Genomic DNA, 22,622 nt, shown 5'->3' with positions numbered 1-22,622 from the left:
TGTTTCTGTGAAGGGCCAGAATGTCAGACTTTTGGGCCCCATGGCCTCAGACTCAACTACTAAACTCAGCTGCGTAGAGGGAAAGCAGTCACCAAGGATTCACAAGTACGTGCAGCTGCATTCCAATAAAACTTTATAAAAGCGGACAGCAGTCTGGACTTGGGCCATGGGCAGCTCTTCGCTGTGCCCCGAGCTAGGGACTTGTACTGCTATTAGTTCCTCGGAAGTGCCTCCTCACTGAGTATCCCTTCTTGCTGTCAGGATCCTCTTAGGTGTTTCTCCTACTAATCCTACCGTAATTCTTAGAGCACAGATATCGTAATCTCTTGGAGTGCCTGGGTGACTCAGGCATTTGAGCATCAGTCTCTGTCCAGGTCAGGTCGTGATCTCACGGTTGTGAGACTGAGCCCTAAGTTGGATTCTGCACTGGGCACGGAGCCTGCGTAAGATTCTCTTTCTCCCTCTCCCTCTGCCCCGCCCCTACTCACGCTCTTTCTCTCTCTCTTTGAAAAAATATTATAATCTCTATTTCACAGACGAAGAAAGGGAGGCACTGCTCAGAGAGGATGAGTAAATTAACTAGGGTCACACAGCGATTAAAGTGCCGAACTGAGAAGCAAGCGCATCACGGAACGCCATTCCTCCTGGCGTGTTCTCTCAGTTGCAGCACATGGAACCTCACAAAAAAAGACATGCAGATCATAATCAGACGTTCGGCCCTTTGTACAAAGCATGAAAAACCAAACAGAATGAAACTATGATTTCAGTCACTGTGGATTCTAACATTTACAATGTCCATTTTACTTCTGGGAGAGGGGGAAAAAAAAAGACATGTTTCTACTTTGCCTTCTTTGGCATGTGTGTGAACTTCCCTCCAGAGATTTCAAAGCTGCTTGTCTCTGAGGTTCTGCATTTCTCTTGGAAACAATCTGTGTCTTTATGAATGCCAGAGGGGGGCTTTGAGGCCTCAGAGGGATGAAGGAACTCTGCCCTTGTCCTGTGCCACAGGTTGGCAGCCTCGAGAATGCAGTGGGGGGAGCAGGAAGGAACATTACTCCTCGAGTCACTTGAAAACTTAGCACCTGCACAGAAGTAAGGCCACAGCCACGCCCTGCTCTCTCCATTCTTCCGTGTGCCCTTCTCCCCATGCTCTGAGAACATCGGCCTTCGTCTGTCCACAAATTAAATGCCAAGCTCAGTCCTGACTCATGGCCTTTGCACGTGTCCCCTCTGCCTGGAAGGCTCTGTCCCAAGATCCTCACATGCCTGGCATCTCCTGTTACTTAGGTCTTGGCTTAGTCCTTTCATCTTTAGAGGAACTTTCCAGAGCTCCTAGTGTCAATGTCCCAACCGCTAGAGGACTTTCTCTATCACATTAGCCTCTACTTGTTCTTGTCCCTTCATTCATGTGCTTTTTTATCTTCTATTTCCTCTGACGAGATCATACACTCCACGGAGACGAAGACCTCACCTACTTTGTTCATCACTGCCCACAGTGCCTAGGACAGTGCCTAACACAGAGAGGGCTTTTGGAGGATGTTTGTTGAATGGATATATGACCAACGACAGTAGCAAAGCGCATATATGGACTGCTAATTATGTGGCCAGCACTGTCCTGAGTCTGCATATGCACTTTCTCATTAATTTCTCAGCAACTCAAATTCCCCAAGGAATGCTGATTTATCCCCATTTTATAGAAGACAGAGTGGAGACCTGGAAAACTGAGCCCAGCAGGTACATGGCTATACAACTGGTATGTGGCACAGCTATGATTTTCACTCAAGCCCACATCCAACTTTGAAGCCGCCATTTGCATGATATGGGGAAACCGCAAGACTGAACTCTACACATTTGTTACCCTGAAGGATAGTGAACATGTTCTAACTAAGGGGCAAGGAGCCCGGTCAAGAAAGGTAACAGAACTACGTCAGCCTCACTGTCTCGGGGAGCTTACACAAGGGTGAAGGAATTGCCATCTGTGTCCATTTCAAAGAAATGTTTGAGAAGGAACAGCAGGCAGACCGTCTGCACCTTTTCGTGGAAGTCCACGGAACAGCACAGGGCGTGGCTCCTTATGGCGTCCCAGGGGACACGGCGCTTTTGTCATGTGGTCTTGCCGCATTATCAAGGTGAGTTTTTAAAGAAACAACTTTCAGGGGAGACTGGAAATCTCAACGGGGAGCCCTACTCTCCACCCAGTGTGGAGTGCTTAAATTCTCCTTTGGGCCTGCCGGTCTCGTCACCTCTGCCTGTTTGGGGGCTGGATTAAGAAGTGACACTTAATAAAGCCTTCTCCAATTCTGCCACTTCCATTTGGCCTTTTGGCACATTTGCTTTGAGTTTCCGGCTTTGATGTGGGGCCTTGTTCAGCCAGCTCTGGGGTTGAGTGAGAGCTGCAGGGAGTGGGGAGGGAGGCTTTGTGTTTGAACTGGCACAGTGATTGATTAACCCTTTCTGCAACTCCTCTGGTGAAAAATAGACGGCTCGGCAAAGCAGGCTCCAGATGGCCACAGGATGTAGGCTACATTTCCTGAGATGCTGATTTCAGGGGTTGTATACCCTGTAACAGATTGAGTTTGACATGTGGCCACACTCACATGTGAACCCTGGGAAGACTGGTTTCCCCGGAGTGCCTTTTAGGAGTTTGGGAGTGGAGATTTCATTCTCTGAGCAAATTTCAATCTCAGGGTAGCCCTGGTCCCCTCATGGCAAACAAAGCAATCCGAAGAGAAGGGACAAAAATAAACTCCAAAATAAAGCTTTTTCATAACTTATTTTGCTCTTGATCTTTTGTTTTGCATTTTGTAAACTCCACTGTCAACTCCCAAGTGTTGAATACAATTGGGTAAAAAGAAAGAAAAAAAGAAAGGAAGGAAAGGAAGGAAAGGAAGGAAGGAAGGAAGGAAGGAAAGAAGGAATCTACAATACTAACTTTAAATAACTGACCTTCTAAAGAAGTTTGAAACACAACACTGTTGCCATAACATTTAGTGACTAAATCAGTATTTTCATCTCTGGAACATCATTTAATATTTTAAGGCGAGAGATACTTGCTCGTTTTACCCTATTTACTATGCAATTCCAAGCACGTTTACTCTGGGGTAAAGTCCAAGGAAGCCAGCTCTTTTTTCTTGCTTCAGTGAAAAAGGAAGCGAGTGTTTACAAACATGTTTTTAATCAGACTTCTTTTATTTTATTTATTGTTTTTGCCCTTTACCAAGCACGTTGCTAGTTCTTTCGAGGAAGAGAAAAGTACCATGTGAAATGCAATACCACTCTCTCCGCTGCTTTACCACAGGCCCAGCCTTTACAGTTACTAGTTCTGAGAGAGGGGAGACTTGGTTATCTGCCATCATGCACCAGTTTGGAATTCTGGGACCAATTTCAGCAACCAGGCCAATCTCCTCATACAACCTTTGAAACCAAATAAAAAAAACGGAACAAGTATGCCTTGCTCCGTTTCTTAAGTGTGTTTGTAGTGGGAAACTGGATGCAAATGTACAGAATGGTTCAATATGGATTTGGGCATATGTTAAAAACAAGCCAGTAAGACAAGGCATCAGTTGTTAACAGTAACTCAAGCTGTGCCATTGGATCACAGCACATGCAGCCTCAGCTATCAGATATGTGATCTTTAGCCAGCTCATCATTTCCTCTGATTAGTGCCAAAGAGAAATTGTTATGTCTATTAGGCCTGGGAAAATGCTGTTTGAATGGGGCTGGACAATATGTGGACCCATGTTGCCATTCTTCCATGTCTCACCCATGGCAGACATCACTAATCGATTATGGCACTCTTTACCACTGAGTCCATGAGGCCTCAGAACCGTGTCAAAGTGAGGTGCCAGGTAGTTGGTCCATCATTGTTGGAATTGTCACCACATGACAATCCGCCGGGGCTACCTCCAGGTGACACCAAAGTGTCCTGCATTTCTGACAGCTTTCTGCCATCAAGAAACATTCCTCCTATTTGTACCCATATGTAATTCCCTCCCCTTGAGTGTGGGCTAGACCTAACAATGCACTCTAGTGAGCAGAATAGGGCAAAAGTGATGAGGGAATGTCACATCTGACACAGGGCTACAAAAGACTATGACTTTCGTCTTGCTGACACTTGCTCTTGCCATCTCGCACTGAGGAAACCAGTTGCCATATTGTGAGTAGCTCCATAGAGAGACCCAAATGGCAAGGAACCAATGGAGGCCTCCAGTCACTGGCTCACGGGGAACAAAGATCCTCAGTCCAAAAGACAGTAAGTACTGAATTCTGCAAAAAACCATGTGAATAATCTTGGAAGTAGATGTTTCCCAGCTGTGCTTTGACACGTCTACAGCTTTGGCTGATACTTTTACTGTAGCCAGAGGACCCAGGTTTTCACTCACAGCAATTATGATAATAAATCCAGTTGTCTTAAGGCAGCTCAGTACTGGGTTGATTTGTTACACAGCAATAAATAGCTAATGCAGCAAGATTCTGGCAGACTCCATGAGAGGAAGGAGACAGGGATAGAGGGGACTTGTTCGAATATGGAATCTGAGACTCTGAAACAAAGTTCAAATTTTTCCGGGATGGAAAATACTTAAAGTCATGTCACAGCTCTATGTTGAGATGTGGCTTTGGGATGAGTCTGTCACTCTTATCAAACATTTACTGCATATTTAGTTCAAGTATGGTTCCCCATGAGATCTTGAAGACACAAAGAAGCAAGCCTGATGTAGTGGACATCAACTCTTTTCATCTGCTCAGTAACATTTTTGTTCCTTTAGCTTCAGCAGGCTGACTTTTCCTGAAAAAACCACCTCGATCGCTCCTAGACCATTTGCTGTGGGTAGAACTGACCCCATCTAAGGTTACATCTGACAGTGAGGTTGCTAGCTTGGTAGAATGTAAGCTTAGGGGTGTTGGTGGTCATCCTTATTCCTACTTGAGGAAACGTCAGTCTGAATCATACCAAAGAGGAAAACAAAGCTGACAGAAGCAAAGAAGTGCATCCCTGACAAACTCTCTCCAGCACCTTTTTCCAACTGCACTTGAACTGTAACTTTCAATTCTATTAACCAATAAATCCCTGTCTTTTCTTTCTTAACCTTATGCCTGTTTGAATTGGATTTCTGTAGCTTGCAGCTGAAATAATTCAGAATAATGCAATATGAACGTTGTGAAAACATAGGCATTTTAAAGAGCTAGTCCTGAAAGGAGGCTTTGAGATGGGCCTGGCCCAGCAGGAAGACAGGGTCCTAAGTAGGTTTCTAGGTTGCTAAGTCCTTTGGAGACAACACAGATATTTTTTTTAAAAAGGCATGTCTCGTAATATGAGTCCTATGCATGACTCGTGGTCTACCAAGACTCCCAGAGAAAATGAGCCAGGATATTAATAATGTTCATTCACTCAGCAAATATTTATTAAGTATTGACTATGTGCCAGGAACTATTGGGGGACTGGGGACACGATGACAAAACAAAGTGTCAGTGCTTGTGGACTGTGAAAATCAAGTCAGTTTGGGAAGGTCGATGAAAAATAAGTCTACCAGTGTTTGGTGAGGCTGCTAATGACAAGTACCAGAAGAGACCAAGCAAATAAAGGCTAGATAGTGATGATAGGGGCTAAGGAACGTGGGTGCCATTGTAGATATGGTGACCAGACGAAAGCTTATTGTAGTGTGAACATGCAAACAGACATGTGAAGGAAATGGGGAATGATCTGTGCAGATAGCTGGGGGAAAGTTCTTTGGTTGGAATAGACTATTTCATATGTTCGGGGACAGCTACAGGGCCAGTGTGCCAGGGATAAGTGGGAAAGGAGGAGGGGGAAATAAGATGAGTTTAGGCGAGGTCAGATCACATAGAGCATGCAGGCCACTGTAAGGATGTGATCTTTTACACTAAGACCGATGGGCAACCAGAGGAGTGCCATGCTCTGACTTACTAGGCTCCCTCTGGCTGCTCTATTGAGAAAGGACTGCCAGGGGACAGGAGCGGAAAGAGAAGACCAATATCAAAACTATTGCAACAGTCTTGGCAGGAACTGATGGTGGCTACTAGGTGGGTTTGGATTCCAGACATATGTTGAAGATAGAAGCTGAAATATTTGCTAACACATTGGGTACAGCACATAAGAAAAACTATGTTGTGTTAGGAAGAACAGAAGGGTAGGACAGAGAAGACTGGGAGATTCTGGGTTGGACCTGCTCAGTGTATGGTGCCTCTTAGAGGCTCAAGTGGTGGATGGATGTGGAAGACCAGAGTACAAGGGAAGGTCTGGGGTGGAGATATGTATTTGGGAGACACAGTGGACAGCGGTAGTTAAAAGTAAGACTGGTTGAAATCACCTAGGGAGTAAATATAGACGGAGGAAAGAAGAGTTTCAATGGGTTCCTAAGATATTCCATCATTTAGAGATCGGGAAGAAGAGGAAGTTGCTGAAAAAGAAAAGTGAGAGAAAGTTCAAGCCACGGGTCTGTGTTACCCACTACAAAACAAAAGCATTAATCTTTGTGCTTCTGTTTTACCTAATATTATATCCCTTTCACTTAGCACAGTACTTTCTCATTAAATGGTAGAAAAGTCAGACTATAAGCACACAGAATCACTAAGCAGTTTTCTTAGAGATAAATTTTAATCAAGGCAAAGAGCACTGGCCTTAAAAAAGATACAGAGTTTCTATTGCAATGAATTGTGAATGCAGGTTGAAGGGCAGGTGCTGGGGAAATAGGCAAGTTTCAAGCAATCATGTGATGAGTCAAAACCGCAAAGGCAGGCAAACCTGAAATCAGGGGATACGCAGAACTAGGTTGGGGAAACAGTGGGCCAGAAGTATACTAGATGAGGGTCTTGAATTTCTAAGACTCTGAAATAGAAGGTGGGAAGCCCAAATCCAGGTACCCGATAAATATCCAGAACATGAACAGGGACATCAGTTGAACAGATGTGATAACCGAGTAATATCAATTAGTTTGTTGAATTACCCTTGGTATTTTTGGGGCTTAATCTTCCTTTTTTCAGAAGATTTTCTTATCTTTCATTTGGAGAGAGAAACTAATTACTAAAGCAGAACAATTCTGTGGGTTTGTAGGTGGAGGTACTTGGAAGTCCTTGGATAGAGGGAAAACGGGAGAGAAAAGTTTCCATCAACACTGACATTTGGTCAACCAAGCAGGATATGGCTGTGGTCATTCTCAGCTCTCTGCTCCATACAGGACTGATACCCAGATTCCTAAAAGCATCTGTGTCTTAATCTTTTCTGTACCTTCCTTGGTGCTTAGCAGTATGTTGATGTGCAAAGACCATGGACTTTGAGCCAGCTGATTTAAAAATTTGTTATGGTCTTGGACACCTTTTATTCTGCATTTTGGGGCCTCCTGTTCCTCCATGGACATGGCAAATTTCAAAGCTTGGCCTTATCACTCATTCACCTAGAATGCCCATTTCTTTACCTATGAACAAGGGCAAAGCCCACTGTAAAGAAGAACACCACCAGCAATCAGAACTAACATGGCAGAGTGCCTTCAATGTGTCAGTGCTGCACTGATGCCTCGTTTTATACTCTTTGTCTCTTTGTTTTTACAGATGGAGGAATGGAGACTTAACAGAGTTAAGTGATGTGTCAAAGTTCACACAGCTAGTGAATAAGAAACCATCAATTCAAACCTAGGACTTTTTGATGGCATCCTGACAGTGTCAGAGGCATGTGGGGTGGGGTGTAGGTAAGGGCTAGGTGAAGTGGGGCTAAATGAACATGGGTTTGAATGATCGGCTACTTGGCCATGGGGACCGTAGTAGGTATTGAGCAAAATTGATGGCAGTGCTGATGGGAACACATCTCATGAATGTGTAACAAGTCTTCCACCTTGGTGTAGATTATCTGCCTATCAAAAGAAATGTCCTGATGACTCAGATGGGTCGGGGGAATTAGGCTATGGTGTTCTTTCTGTGATCAACAGCCTCAGTCCCCTAGGGAAGGAAGGTGGGAAACACCCACCTAGTGAGCATATGTTAAGCTAAGTGGCCACTGAGTGAGGTACTTCCCATGGGTGATTTTTGGTATCTTACTAGAACAATCCACTAGGGTAAGTATTTAGTCCCCCTATGTTACAGATGAAGAAACTTAGACTCAGGTGAGTGGCCAATCTTGTCCAGTATGAAAAGGGAATTTGCCTGTTTGTTTGTTTGTTCCAGATTCTGCTTGATTCCAAAGCTCATGCTCTCTCTCATATTCCTGGGGAAAAGGTCTTCTTTAAACCAGTACAAAACCAGATGTGTGTTTTCTTGCCACTTTAATCTCTTCTGTAATAGCTTCCCTTTTCCTCTCCAATTGTCCCAAACAGTTCTGGGGAACATGCGAGTAGTGCAGGCCAATATTTCTTTCCTTACCTTCTGTTTCCTCTCCTCTCTGAGTCTCTTAAGCACATTTGAAACTTGTCCTCATTCCTGTCCCCCAAAGTGAAAGTTGCTTTTGGTTAACTCAGAACTGCAGGGATAAATTCTTGGGAAAGTCATGTGCTTTTTATTATTATGTTGTTTATTCATGTACTTGAAACACATTTATATTGTTAGGCTATTCATGGAATAAAGCATTCAGATGAAAAAACAAACCAGTGAGTTTGGAAGTCATCTTGAAGAAACAAAGAGAAATCTCCTAAGGAGGAGCACATTTAACTCTTCTGGTCTCCTTTCCTAATTCAGCAACCCTGTTGACCATTGCTTTCAGTTGAAAGGATTCCCATTTTCTCCCTGTGAAAGTCATCATGGAGGAAACTGCGAGTTTGCTGTCAGCATTATGAAGGAAACTGGGTCCTCAGAACTTACTGGAATCACATGCAAAGCAAACAAAGTCAGTGTCAATAGCGCCTCCAGCTTTCCATTTCAAAGTTCTCATTGGGAGTGTATATTTTTATGGAGGGTGGTAGTGGGGAATTAGTACCCACCAAGTACTGTGATCAAGCACTCTGCAGTCTAGCTTCGCAAAGCGTGGTTCTGGCACTGGTCATACTGGTGTAGTTGGGAGCTGGTTAGGAATGTATAATCTCAGATCCTGCCATAACTCTACTCAATCACAATCCACATTTTCACAAGATTCCTGGGCAACATTCCATGCATATTAAATTTTGAAAGACAATGCCCTCCTAGGCACTTGTTTATACATTTTTCACCTTTAGGGAAGAGGTATTCATGTCAGGGTTGCTTAAATGAGAAAACACAAGTTCAAGGTGGATAAGTAACTTGGCCAGATCCTCAGCTAGTTTGTGTCAGGGCCATATGTGAACGCTGTTTTGTCTGACTTCAATGCTTGTCTATTTTCTACTCTCTCATATTACCTTCATTTTTTTCCTAAAGCTTAGGTTGCAGCGTGCTGGTTTCGTCTCAACAAGAGGAAACATGAGACCTGAATTTCCACGAGGGGAGACTCAGTGAAGCTAGAATGCAGGCCCCAAAAATGGTGGACCAGGGGAACCAACAAGCAAGTCAAACGAAGACAGGCTGTCACAGGTGAGGATGAGAAGGTCATGACCTTGATGATCTGGACTGTTCCCTGTGTGTACTCAGACCACAGTACTGTGCCCTGGAAATCTATTTGTGCCTCATGGAAACTCATAGCCATGTCTAGCTTTCCCTTCCTCCCCAGCTAGAAAAGTCAGAATTCTTTTTCCCCTTCGAAGTTTTCTAAATTAAATTTTATAAAGAGTGACCTTGAGGGCTTAATTCAACCCACAGATGGGCGTTATTAGGCCTACATGATGTTGGCCCAGATAATGTTTTAAAATTCTTCTAAAAACTCAACTACCTGCCAACACATTTAAAAACATTTCATTAAAGTATAATATATACAGAAAAGTACACATTTAAGTGCCCAGCTAGATGAATGTTCATAAAGAACACGCCTATGTAATTAGCAGCAACATCAAGAAATAGAACATTACCAGCACCCCAACGTTCAACTTGTACTTTTTACATAAGGGTAACCAATATAATGACTTACAGTTGCATTGGTTAGTTTACTTGACAATATTCAAAACTTAGAAATCTCTGGCTTCTCCTGAAAAACTGAATCATCTAGCAACATTGGGCTCATGGTCTCACAGGGTAACAATCAGCTGGAGATGAGCAGGGATGACTCTCTTTATTTTTGTTTATTTATTTTAATGTTTATTTATATGAGAGAGAGAGAGAGAGAGAGAGAGAGAGAGAGAATCTTCGTGATAAAAGCACAGAGCCTGATGCAGGGCTCAAACACACAAACTGTGAGATTATGACCTGAGCCGAAATCAACAGTTGGACACTTAACCAGCTGAGTGGCCAAGGTGCCTGGGACCACTCTGTTTAATCATGCATGCTGTCTTTAGTTTTCCACAATCCCCACCACTCCCTACTATTCAACACTTAGAGCTAGTGGCAATGGCCTTTAATCAACACACTTATAGTCAACAGTAGAATTAAGAATTAAAACAGAATTATGTAAAATTATGTCTTATATTCTCTTGCTTCCCTCCTTTACATTACATGCCAGACTCCTATGGGCATTTGAATTTGAGATTGCTGCTCTAAGCCTGAAGATTCCCCACGTCAACCTCAGAGAATATCTCAAATATTTCTTTTTTTATGTTTATGTATTTATTTTGAGAGAGAGAGAGCATGACCATGACTGGGGGAGGGGCAGAGAGAGAAGGGGAGAAAGAGAATACTAAGCAGCCTCTGTGCTGTCAGCACAGAGCCTGATGCCGGGCTTGAACTCACAAACTGTGAGATCATGACTTGAGCCGATATTAAGAATCAGACACTTAACTGACTGAGCCACCCAGGCGCCCTCACATATTTCTTAAGAATGTTATGACAATCCTTTGTTACCCTCACAATTGACTTTGGGGGTGCTAACTAAATGGTCAAGTATCCTTGTTAAATTTAGTGCAAAGGGAAGGAGATTCAGTTTCTTAACAGATTTGCTTTCTTTTCCTCTGTTTGGCATAGGTAGGTGTTTTTGTAGAGGTTTTGGGCCTAGTACAACCAAACACAGCCCGGGCAGGTTGGCAGGAATGACCACGTCCACACCTAAGTTCTGAGGGTAGCTCTTCTGCTCTGAACTAGTCATTGCCTCCTGCATAACTTCCTTCCAGTTTCTAAGCTGGAGAAAAAATTTTCTCACAGAATAGGTGTTGCTCTGGAAAAGAGGAAGAGAAAGAAAAGTAAACAAGGAACTGGGTAGGAGCCTTCCATATAAGGAAAGAATAAAAATAACGTAACAGTTGTATCATTTCCAAATTCAAAGTGTGGGCTGTGAGGACAGCAAAGCCAACGCCAGGGTGAACATGTAATCCTTTTCCTGAGGCCTTAAGTCTATCCTCTGTTGAGGGGAGCCCCATCATAACCGAAGAAGACCACTCGAATTTCAATGAAAGAAAGTGCTGTATTCCCTGCCACATAACACAGGTATGAAATGATCCCCTGAAGTGGTAACAATTTGAAAATAAGTTTAAAAAAATTTTTGATGAATGATTCTAGGCTAATAAGGGGAAGTTACAGGCCGAAGTTTTCAGCCTTGAAGTTGTTGTCAATGAGGAGAGACTTTCCCTCCCTTAAAGTTTCCATGTACTAAGCTTACATTTGGACCTGGATATCTTCCTCCAATGGCAGTGGAAAACCTGGATATCCATTTGCAAAATAAGAAAAATTGGATCCTTATCTTACACAACAGACAAAAGCCAACTCAAAAAGGCTTACAGATTTAAACATAGGACTTGAAACTGTAAAACGACTAGAAGAAAACATACGGGAAAAGCTTCATGAAACTGATCTTGGCAATGGTGTTTTGGCCATGACACAGGTGTTTGACCAAAAACACAGGCCACACAAGTAAAAATAGACAAGTGAGAGTAGATCAAACAAAAGGTGTTGATGGAAACAATTAAAGTGAAAAAGCAACCTGTAGAAGGGAGGAAATATTAGCAAACCATAGATCCGACAAGGAGTTAATATCCAAAATATATAAAGATCTCAACTCATTACGGAGAAAACAAATACGCTGATTAAAAAATGAGCAAAAGAAGTGAAGAGACACTTCTCCAAAGAAGACCTACAAATGGCCAAGAAGCAAAAGGAAAGGTGTTCAACATTACCAAGCATTAGGAAAATGCAAAGCAAAGCCACAGTGAGACATCACCTCATTCCTGCTGGGAAGGCTATTATTTTAAATATGTATATTATAACCCCCCCCCCCCCCCCCACACACACACAGACACACACACACAGAAATACTATACAGCCTTAAAAAAGGATATCCTTTCATATGCAACAGCTTGGCTGAACTTTGAGGACATTGTGCTAAGTGAAGTAAGCACATCACAGGACCAATATTGCATGATACTATTTATCCAAGGAATAAAAAGTAGTCAAATGCAGAGAGTGGAATTGTTCTTTCCAAGGGCCGGGGGAGGGGAAATGGAGAGCTGCTATTCAACTGTTTTAAACTTTTACTTATGCAAGATGATTAAGTTCTAGAGACCTGCATTGTGTTAACTGACAATACTGTACACTTTAAAATCCGTGACGAAGGTAGATTTCATGTTAAGTGTTCTTTGCACAATTAAAAAAAAAATCGGGGCTGGATATGCCATTTCTTCTTAAGAAAACTGAAAATCAATTCCCTGATGACAGCAAACATCCCTTTAGGCTCTGAAATATGCTAATCAGTCTGTGTATGACTCCATAATGACAGAAACTATAGCTCACCTAATTTCAAAATGGACACTGTGAGGTCAACAGTATGAGATTTTAGATTTTATGGATGAGGAAATTGAGGCAGAGAGAAGTAAGGCATCAAAGTTGCCAAACTGGTCCTCTCCAGCATATTGGCTAATCCCAACACCCTCTGCTTTTAAAAACCACGCGGATTGCTTCATCACCATGAAAACATGGTTTTAGAGTTGATCTCTCACGCCAGCTCCCCTCCCCCAACGTTCAACCTGGGATGATAAAGAGACAGAGATTGAGTGTCAACTGGGTGAGCACTTATCCTGGCTTGGGTTCTTCTTTGTCAAACGCCATCACGTGAAAAGTATGAGGTGTTGTCACAGGAATAATTGGCCACCCAGGAAGGAGAAGAAAAGCTGTTGTCTTGCTTCTAGGAGTGCAGGATAGGCTCTTCTGGATTCTCCTGGAAACTCCTTAGCAGGAAGTGTCTTTGGCACATTTTCTATTCCAGAAAGATTGCTGCTAAAATTATCTGCGTTAGGAATGTGACAGAGTTCTGGCCCCCGAGAATTTGGTATGGAAATAAACAGCAGAGTTGATTATCTCTATTCAAACTTAAATAAAACCGTATGAAGGGTTCAGCCAACCCTCCCCCACCAGCCCCACCTCATCTCTGTGTTTTTTGGAACATCTATTACAACAGGGCTTTTTCTTTTTCCTTTTCTGTCTCCTCCTCCCCCCACATCACAGCCCGTTACTCCCAGCTGTGTGCTGCAAATCAGCATACACTTCCAAGTCTTTCCCAAGTGTCTAGAGGCTAGAGGAACCCCAAACATATTGCCACCAAACCTCCTTCTTCTGAAATTTTCAGTGTGTATAAATTCAGAAATGTAATCAGCATGATTAGGACTCAGCTGCGCGTTGCTCATTCAAGTTCTATGCTGCAAGAGCCATTTGATGTCAAGTAGAATTTTTTAGTCTTCTCCCCTCTTCCACCCCAAGTCTTTTATCCTAAAACCAGGAAGTCACATTTGGCCAGCTGACTATGAACTGTAACCACAAAAAGTTGGACATCGGTTCAAAGCTCAGGACTCATGAGAGGCCTGAATATGTTTTAACCTTGGTGGAAGGCATTCTGCAGTCATTCGGGCTCAATACACCTCCACAACGGCTGATGCGGGCAGCGGTGTTACTGGTGACATGGTTGGTAGGATGTTCTCACAGGCTGAGGAATGTGTGAAGGAAGCAGCCTTGTTCTGGGAGGGGCTGCACAGGACTGGAAGAGGAGTTAGTTTCATTTTCCACTCGGATGCAGTGGTGGAAAGAATCAGTCAGGAACCTCTCCTTCTTTCTTGGCTGTCTCTCCCTGAGCTCAGATGTAAAAACAAGGGTCGCTGTTCATCCTCTTACACTGGGGGAAGGAAACCTAAGCCAAGCGAAGTGTTCACTAAAAACACTCACTTAGTGGTGGATTTTCCCTCCTTAGCCCCGTCTCCTTCTATTTCACCCTCCTTGGCCCTCAGTCTTTATCCTTCTACAATACAGTGTACCTTGAATTCCCTGGGCACTCTTGTGGCTTTTTTGTCTTCCTTGGTGCTTTTGTACATGATATGCCTCTTCAAGGACTTTTCCTCCTCCTCGAGTCTTCCTGAAAGCACCTTGATACCCCTCAGACTACTCTTGGAGTATTAACTCTTGTGTAAAGGCTTACATTAAAAGAATCTCTATCTCTACCTCTATCTCTATCTCTATCTCTCTATCATTCCATATTCTTTGACACCACTGGAAAGACCTCATCACTTCCATGTTTCACCTTCCTGTTTTGCATATTGATACGGATAGTGCTTTTTAAAATGATTATTAACTTCTATGAGTCTGTTTAGCCTTCCAGACCACTGTGGTCCAATAGAACTTTCTGCAGTGATGGACATGTTCTACACCTGCGTTATATGGTATGGTAACTACAAGTCACATATGGCTGTCAAGCACTTGAAATGTGGCCAGTGCCCTCGAGGAACTGAATTTTTAATTTTACTTAATTTTACTTAATTTAAATGTAAATAGTTGCACATGGTTAGTGGATACTATATTGGACAGCACACTGTAGACTGTGATCTTCTTGAGGATAAAACTAATGTATTACTAATTCCTTGTTGTAAGGGCTCAGTAAACATTTACTGAATTCAGTTATTGTAGATACTTATGACAATAGTTCTGTTAGGCAGGTATTACTAGCTCTAATTTCATACTCATACACAAAAGCAAAACAAAACAGAACAACAGCAAAATGTGGTTCAGTGAAGTTAAGTGATCCAGCCAGGATCAGAACCACAATCTATTTAAAATACCGCCCCCCCCCCCCATTTTTTCTGCTTCCATTGGCAGGGCTTTGGTAGTTGGTGAGTAAAGTTGTATGTAAGTGGGTGCATATACAAGATAGGAGGAAGCAACATTTTATAGAACAGTTAATTGTCTCCATACAATTAGACATGCAAAGACTTGCCTGGAAATCTTTGGAAGGAAAATCAATGGAAGGAAAGAAAAAGGGAAAATAAAAGCAAGCTAGCACACTGCTTATGCATCTTTAGTTCCATGCACACATTTAAAGGATATATTGGCTAAATCTCTTTTAAAGGAGGAGTGTATCATAAAAGAAAGTTTACAACAGCCAACAAATTGGGCAGCTGGTCTGCAATCTGTGATTGTTAACTTTCAAACGCCGATAACCTCAGACTTGGCAGATGAAGATCAAAATGGTGGAGGTAATGCTGCCATCTACTGGTAATCATGCAAGTTGGCTGGTATTTCAAGATGTGAACAAATATTCCAGATGCGGTAATCACAGTTACCTATTCTTTGAATTTATGACTTAGCCTTATACATTAAAAACAACTTCAAAACTATTTTAAATTTGGAGAAAAAATTACCATCCTTCAAATTTTCTTCCTTCCTTCCTTTTCCCCTTTCTTTTCTCCTTTTCTTTCCTTTCACAAATATATATAGCCACCTGAAGTTTTCAGGTCCTCCTCCCCTCCTCATTTAGCTGAGTTGCCAGTTGAAACAATCTGATAATAGTTTCAGTTGGCTTTTCTTTGATTCATGTTCTAGCTCCAGACAAATGATTGTATCAGGCTGCATTCTGATGGGACTACACATAATCATGGACCCACCCAGGTCTTACAGAATTTCTTTTTCTCAGCATCAAATCTGTTTCTAGATCAGTGATGAAGGCTGTACCTGAAGATATGCTGTTAGGACAAACTTTGGGATTTGGCGATAGCACTGAGGGTACTCCCAACTGAAAAAATATTAAAGTTCCAGTTTTAACCAAATGGGATAGACTAACAAATACTCTTTGCCAGAAACCAGAACTCATGCTGCCATTTTGATTAGCCATAAAATCCCAAGAGGCAATATGGGACATGGGATTTTGATATTCTATCAGTTGGATTCTTAGCAGAGGGATCTAGACTTTATCTGACGATTTTATAGTAAGAGTCACCCTGTCCCTACATGTTTAAGCAGTTGGAAGTAAGGGAAGCAATATGAGCCTGGGGAAATAGATGAAGAATGGAAAAGAAGCACTTATACTGTTAGATTGTATGCATGCATATGAGTTTCAATGGACTTGTGGTGACTGATGGTAAGTAGACCATCATCTTATCTCTCCCATCTAGGACATAGCTGCCTCGGTGGGTCATTGCTCAACCTTTGAGCACCTAATTAGTCTTTGTTTTAAGCAGCATCTTGGATGTACTCTGAGAGATGAATGACATTGACACATATTCATGAATTCATTGATTTAGTTATCCGTTCAACAAATATTGAACACATACTAATTGATGTATTTATAGGGACACAAAACAGAATGAGAAGTGGTCCTTATCTTCAAAAGATACATTGCATTCTCTTACATATATTGCATATACTGTGTGCTAGGTACTATGTTAAATGTTTTATAACTATTAAATTAGTTACTCATTTGTTCAACAAAGTTTACTCAGGACCTACTCTGTGTTAGGCATTGCGCTGAGTGCAAAGATGAAATGATACACAAGTTGGATATGGTTCCTGGTCTTAGAGATATTGGTGCCTTTTGGGTAGGAAGAAAATTAAACAAAGAAACACAGTGTGTTTAACTTGTGCAATTCATTTTGGCCGCTCAGCATTTGATTTTCTTTCTACATGAAGAAATGCCTTATCAGTGTGGATGGAGCAAAGACCTCTAACTATAAAAGCTAAAAATGCTGCGTATTTTTTCCCAGCACCACTTGCAGCTACGTTACAGGCATGTCACCCAAGTTTTGCCAAACGGACACCACCTTGCTAGAATTTGAATAGGTTCTGCCTCAAGGAAGAGAGAGGGCACTTTATTTCTCTGATGGTGGTTGTGATGGTGTTAACATTGTCTGCATCAAAATCTCTCAGGAACATAATTTTAGCTAGTTTTATTTATTTATTTGTTTGTTTCTTTCCACTTCCTTTACGCCAAATTCACCGGCCTTCCAGTGATGCCTGAGCTTCTTATTAGTCTTGTAACAATTCCTTTTCTTTTTGGTCAGTGTGAATCACCACCTGTTGTGTGGAACCAGGTACTCTGACAATATCCACTGTGACATGGGAAGGACAGCCATCATCGATGGTATCATCAATGTACAGAGATTACTGCCCTACTAAAGCAATGGACAACAACACTTATATCTTAAAGACAAGTAGGAATTATCTGGGGTAAAGGTATCAGAGGAAGAAGCCAGAAAATGGATAACAGGCAGAGGAAACAGCACATTTGAAAGCCCATGGCACTGCTCTGAGGTAGGAATTCTTAGGCCTATTTTTACATTTGAGAAAACTGAGGCTAGAAAGCAGTAAATCCAGGGCTGACTGTAAAGTTCAACCACTGTGGCTCTCTTCCAGTTGGAGTCTGGAGATATATTTACACCAGTGGATTCCAGTACTAATTTTTAAAGAACTTTTTATTTTGGAGTGTCTGTGTACAGGAAAGTGGCCAACCCCTAAAGGTACAGCTTAGTAAGTAATCACAGGACATTCATTTAACTATGACTGATCAAGGATTTAGAACACTGGACAGCCCAGAAGATTTCCATCTGGCCCTTTCTAATCAATACCCTTCTTTCCTCTCTAGAGGTAATTGCCATACTGACTTCTAACACCATGGTCATCATACCTGGTTTTTGACTTTGAATAAATGAAGAAAATATCATACATATTATTTCATGTGTCCTCCCTAACTCAATATGAGGATCCTAAATTTCATGTATGTCTTCGTAGCTTGTTCATTTACATTGCTGTATAGTATCAATTGCATAGAATCATTTATCCTTTAGAGTTGATGGGCATTTGATGATTTTCAGATTATGTTATGGCCATTACAAATCATGTTGCTAAAGACATTCTCATTCATGTTTCTTCTTGGGTAAATGAATTTGTTGAAAATATACCTAAAAGTAAAACTGCAGATCACAGAGTGTGTTGTATTTTGAACTTTAGTGGATAATACCAAACAGTTTTCTGAAATTGCTTTCCATTTGAAAGTTCCAGTTCCTCCATGCTCTGCAATGTGTGGTATGGTTAATATTTTTAACTTTAGCCATTCTGGTGGGTGTAGTGCTATACCACTGTGATTTTAATTTGCATTTCCCTGAAGACTTATGATGTTGAGTAACTTTTCATACGTTTATTGGCCAGAACCTCAGTGCTATTTATCAGACGGCCACTTCCTGGCATGTATTTTAGGGTAAAGTGCCTTATGGATGAATCCATATGATTTCCAAAGATAGTGCAGTCTTTTTTTTTTTTTCTATTCCCCAAGGTCATGGTTTTAATTATTTCTCTTAAGATAGATACCTTCTAGATTTGTGGGGCTCTGTTCTTTCTCAGGAAGTGACTCTCTTGGGGCTAACTTTCTATATGTAGAGTTGGTTCAATAACTGTTGAAATTCAAGGACAGACTGAGGAAAAAGCCACTGAGGCCCTTGATCGGGTCACTAATGGTCTCTTGAATGTTGTTTGGCAAACACTGGCCTCAACAATATTTGTATTTTCCCACACGTTCACTGGGCAAAAGTCTCAATGGACATGTTACTGTGAATTTACGATTCTCTTTGAGGGGTTTGGGTTAGTTCTGTAATAAAAATTCCGGCATATGGAGACATACGTCTGGTTCCCACACATTTAAGGCTAGAGAGAGCATAGCTACATTTTCTTAAGGTCAGCTTACTGATGTCTCCAAAGATAAAAGGCACCTTCTGATTGAAGGCTTGTTCTGAAAATATTTTTGGCAAAGGATTTCCAAGTTCCATTCTCCTGGGATGATCAAATTGAGTTCTGTTTTGTCTGTTGTTTTGAAAAACTCACTTTGGCAGGGAAAAGGGTTTATTGCAGGCCCCTCTGCTTTGATTTTAAGATTTTATAATTAGAGGCAAGAAGAAGACAATTGTAATCAATGAAAACAATTCACTCAGAAGACGGAGTCGGGTACAAACATATAAAAGAACCCAATAACAGAAATTACAGCTTTGCTTTTGGGTTTTGCCAAAGGTTTCTTACACTTAGAGGTTTTCAGTCAGGTTAAGTCCATAACCTCTACTATTTTTAGCTTTAAACCATAAGGTACTGGTACAATTCTAGCCTCTTGCGCCAATGTCATGATGTCCCCAATCTCTCAAAGATATGGACATTAACTACCCACAAGATTTTGAACAAAGCTCCTTTCTATTAGTCAGGATTTTGTTTGTAAGCAACAAGCCCTAAGTATAGTTTTCCTAACAATAGGGGAATTCATCTAAGGAATATCAGAGGCTTACAGACTTAGCAGGAAGCTGTGAACTAGACTTGGAACATGGACTAGATTCTAGAAAGCTGCAGAGAGTTGAGTATCAAAGATCATAGCAATGGTCACATGGTAGAAAGGTCAGTTTGTCATGATGCTGGGCCCACCAAAGTCTCTCTCCTGGAAAATACATTTCAAATAGCAACACACAAAGGATGGGTGTTGGAGTTGATTCATCTCATTGCAGGAATTGTGTGAATAAATTCTCTTTGATTTCTACTCTCCAAAAGCTGGAACTGTCCTGATTCCTGTCTTTCCCTGTGCATCATTGTCCATCTCTTCCATGTACATGGTGAATTACCAAATATTCTTCCAGTCAGTGATTTCAATGGCTGTTGGTGAGAGTTTTCTCTTACTTGAAACCAAAATCTCTAACAGACACTTATGATGGTAGATGTGGCCCAGGCTTGTGTTCTGCTTTGAGAAGGAGAGAGAGAAGATGCCTCCCTACTTTTAGTGAAACCAGAAGGCTCATGCGGTCTAAGGACAGGTCCTGCAAATGGTCTCCTTTATATCTTCATATGAATCACTCCTTGTAGTCATACACGAAGGCCCTGCAGAACAGGGTGATTTGGGCATAATGGGCCCTCTAAAGATAGTTTAGGCCATCAATTATCGGTTTTGCAACTGGGGTCTCAGCGTTCTAGGGATTCTCAGTAAGTGTTTAAATGGCTAGTGGGACAATGAGAAAGGGGTTTCCTCTACCACTACATTTATTCAGAGTCCTTATACTATTATCATTTTATATATTGGGATTCTAAGATTTGTCCTTTAATAAACCCTTTACATTTCAAAAGCACTGCAGTGAACTGTCATTATCCATTAACACTTCATTTTAATTCATTTATTAGTTTATTGTAAGAAGAGGAAATGATACTTACTGGGTTCCGACTGAATTGCAAGCATTGGACCAATTCTTCACCTATGTAATCCCATTTCATTCCTTACTATCATGAAAGTCAGCTCACCTGTTGGCCAATCATTCATTAATCACATTTATCACGAAATTCTTCTCTTACAAATTTGGCCCTAAGTTTGTCTGTTTTATTAGCTTCTTAAGGGGCTGGAGTTAGACTGGGTTGATCCTCATTAGTATTTGTTTATTAAAAACTTTGCTTAAGTTTTGCTCTTATGTTTATTGTTTCCTTCCACCTGCTTGATTTTCTCTGTTATTCTTTTTCAGGTTTTTGTGGTGAACATGTAGCTCTTTGGTTTTTAATTTTTCTCTTCCTTCATATATGTTTTTAAGGTAATACATTTTCCTTCAAGGAGAGCTTTTACTCTGTTACGCATCTGGGGTTTTGGGTCAGTTCTTTCTGTTTTTCTTTTTTTGTTTATTTTTGAGTGAGAAAGAGAGACAGAGTGTGAGTGGGAGAGGAGAAGAGAGAGAGGGATACACAGAATCCAAAGCAGGCTCCAGGCTCCGAGCTGTCAGCACAGAGCCTGATGCGGGGCTTGAACCCATGAGCCATGAGATCACGACATGAGCTGAAGTTGGAAGCTCAACCAACTGAGTCACCTGGGCACCCCTTGGGTCAATTATTTTTAAAAAAATTCTTTTGCTTTCTTTTTTACTAATTGCTAACAGAAGAATGTTTTACAATTTCTGAATGTATTTGGGGCCATGGCTATCCTATTTTCTTGAGTTCTAATTTTATTATACTCTTGTCAGAGAACACAGTCTGTGTGACATAGATATTTTATATTTGCTCCTTTGTTATCTGTAGGACTTAGATTCTGTAATATTTGTTGCCTCATATAAGTTGAATGTTTGAAAATCTATGTTGCACATACATTTGAAGAGAAACAAAAGTCATATTGTAGGTTGGAGTTCTAAATAGGAAATACATCAAACTTGTTAATTATGTTCATAGCATTTATATCCTTAGTTGGGGCATAAGATTTACAATTGTTAGATCTTCTTGAGTGATAGAGCCTTTGATTATAATATGATGCTCTTCTTGATGTCTTATTACAGCCTTTGTTTTAAAATCTAGTTTGTCTGATATAAGTATGGCTACTCCATTTTTCTTTTGACCTCCGTTAGTATGACAGATCGTTCTCCAGCCCCTCACATTTAATCTGCAGGTGACTTTAGGTCTCAAATGAGTCTCTTATAGGCAACATATAAATGAATTTTTTTTAACCATCGTGCTAATCTCTGTCTTTTGATTGGAACATTTAGTCCATTTACATTCAGTGATTATTGAAAGAAATGAATTTAGTGCCATTGTGTTACCTGTAGAGTTGGTGTTTCCTTATTAATTTTAAGCTCTTCAGAGAGTGCTTTCTGAGCCAGATGTGTTACATCTCCCTTAGTGATTGTAGATGGATCATTTTTTTTTTTTTAGTTCTATTAACCTTTGAATTATATTCTGGAATTCTGTTAGCCATGTATAGATAGGCTCAGAATAGTTCCATCTTCCTTTTACCATTACATAACATCCTTGTCTCTTACTGATTCTTTCATCCTTGTCTATATCATGTGATATTCATATTTTCTACAAGAGCTGGTTTTGATTAATGTTGGCTTTCTATTTATATATTCTTTTAGTTTCAAATTTTCTACGCCATTATGTTTTACACACATCATTTGTAAGCTATGAAATTTGTTTTATTTTTACCTACATCTGAGAACCTGTGCAGGGAAACTGGCAAATTGTATTCATCTTTTTAAATGTGATTACTAATAAATTTGGATTTATTGTTACTACCTTTCTTTGAGCTTTCTCTTTGCCATGTTTTTTTTTTCTCTCCTTGCTTCTATAAAACTGGTTGAGAGTATATAGGTTCATAGCAGAGATGGGATTTATTCTTTAAAAAAAATTTTTTTTAATGTTTCTTTACCTGTGAGAGAGAGACAGGCAGACAGAGTGTGAGCAGGGAAGGGGCAGAGAGAGAGGGAGACACCGAATCTGAAGCTGGCTCCAGGCTCTGAGCTATCAGCACAGAGCCCGATGGGGGGCTCGAACTCACGAACCGCGAGATCATGACCTGAGCTGAAGTCAGACGCGTAACTGACTGAATCACCCAGGCGCCCCGGGATTTATTCTTTATAGTGCTGGGAGTAGAGGTCCCCTAACTGGAGTGA

The 22,622-nt window shown here is 41.2% G+C and overlaps 1 long non-coding RNA gene across 1 annotated transcript in view; it reads left to right on the top strand.

The window, feature by feature from the left end:
* LOC131509894 (uncharacterized) overlaps nt 1-20,867 on the top strand; it is an 80,404-nt gene extending 59,537 nt beyond the window's left edge. The window contains exons 2-4 of the long non-coding RNA XR_009260765.1: nt 9,334-9,486; nt 17,244-17,493; nt 20,715-20,867. This is a non-coding gene — a long non-coding RNA (uncharacterized LOC131509894). The remainder of the gene's footprint in view (nt 1-9,333; nt 9,487-17,243; nt 17,494-20,714) is intronic.
* The last annotated feature ends 1,755 nt before the right edge of the window (nt 20,868-22,622 follow it).

This window comes from Neofelis nebulosa, chromosome 4 (genome assembly GCF_028018385.1).
Source record: "Neofelis nebulosa isolate mNeoNeb1 chromosome 4, mNeoNeb1.pri, whole genome shotgun sequence".
Lineage (NCBI taxonomy): Eukaryota > Metazoa > Chordata > Mammalia > Carnivora > Felidae > Neofelis > Neofelis nebulosa.
This window is presented reverse-complemented; position numbering and strand designations above follow the sequence as displayed.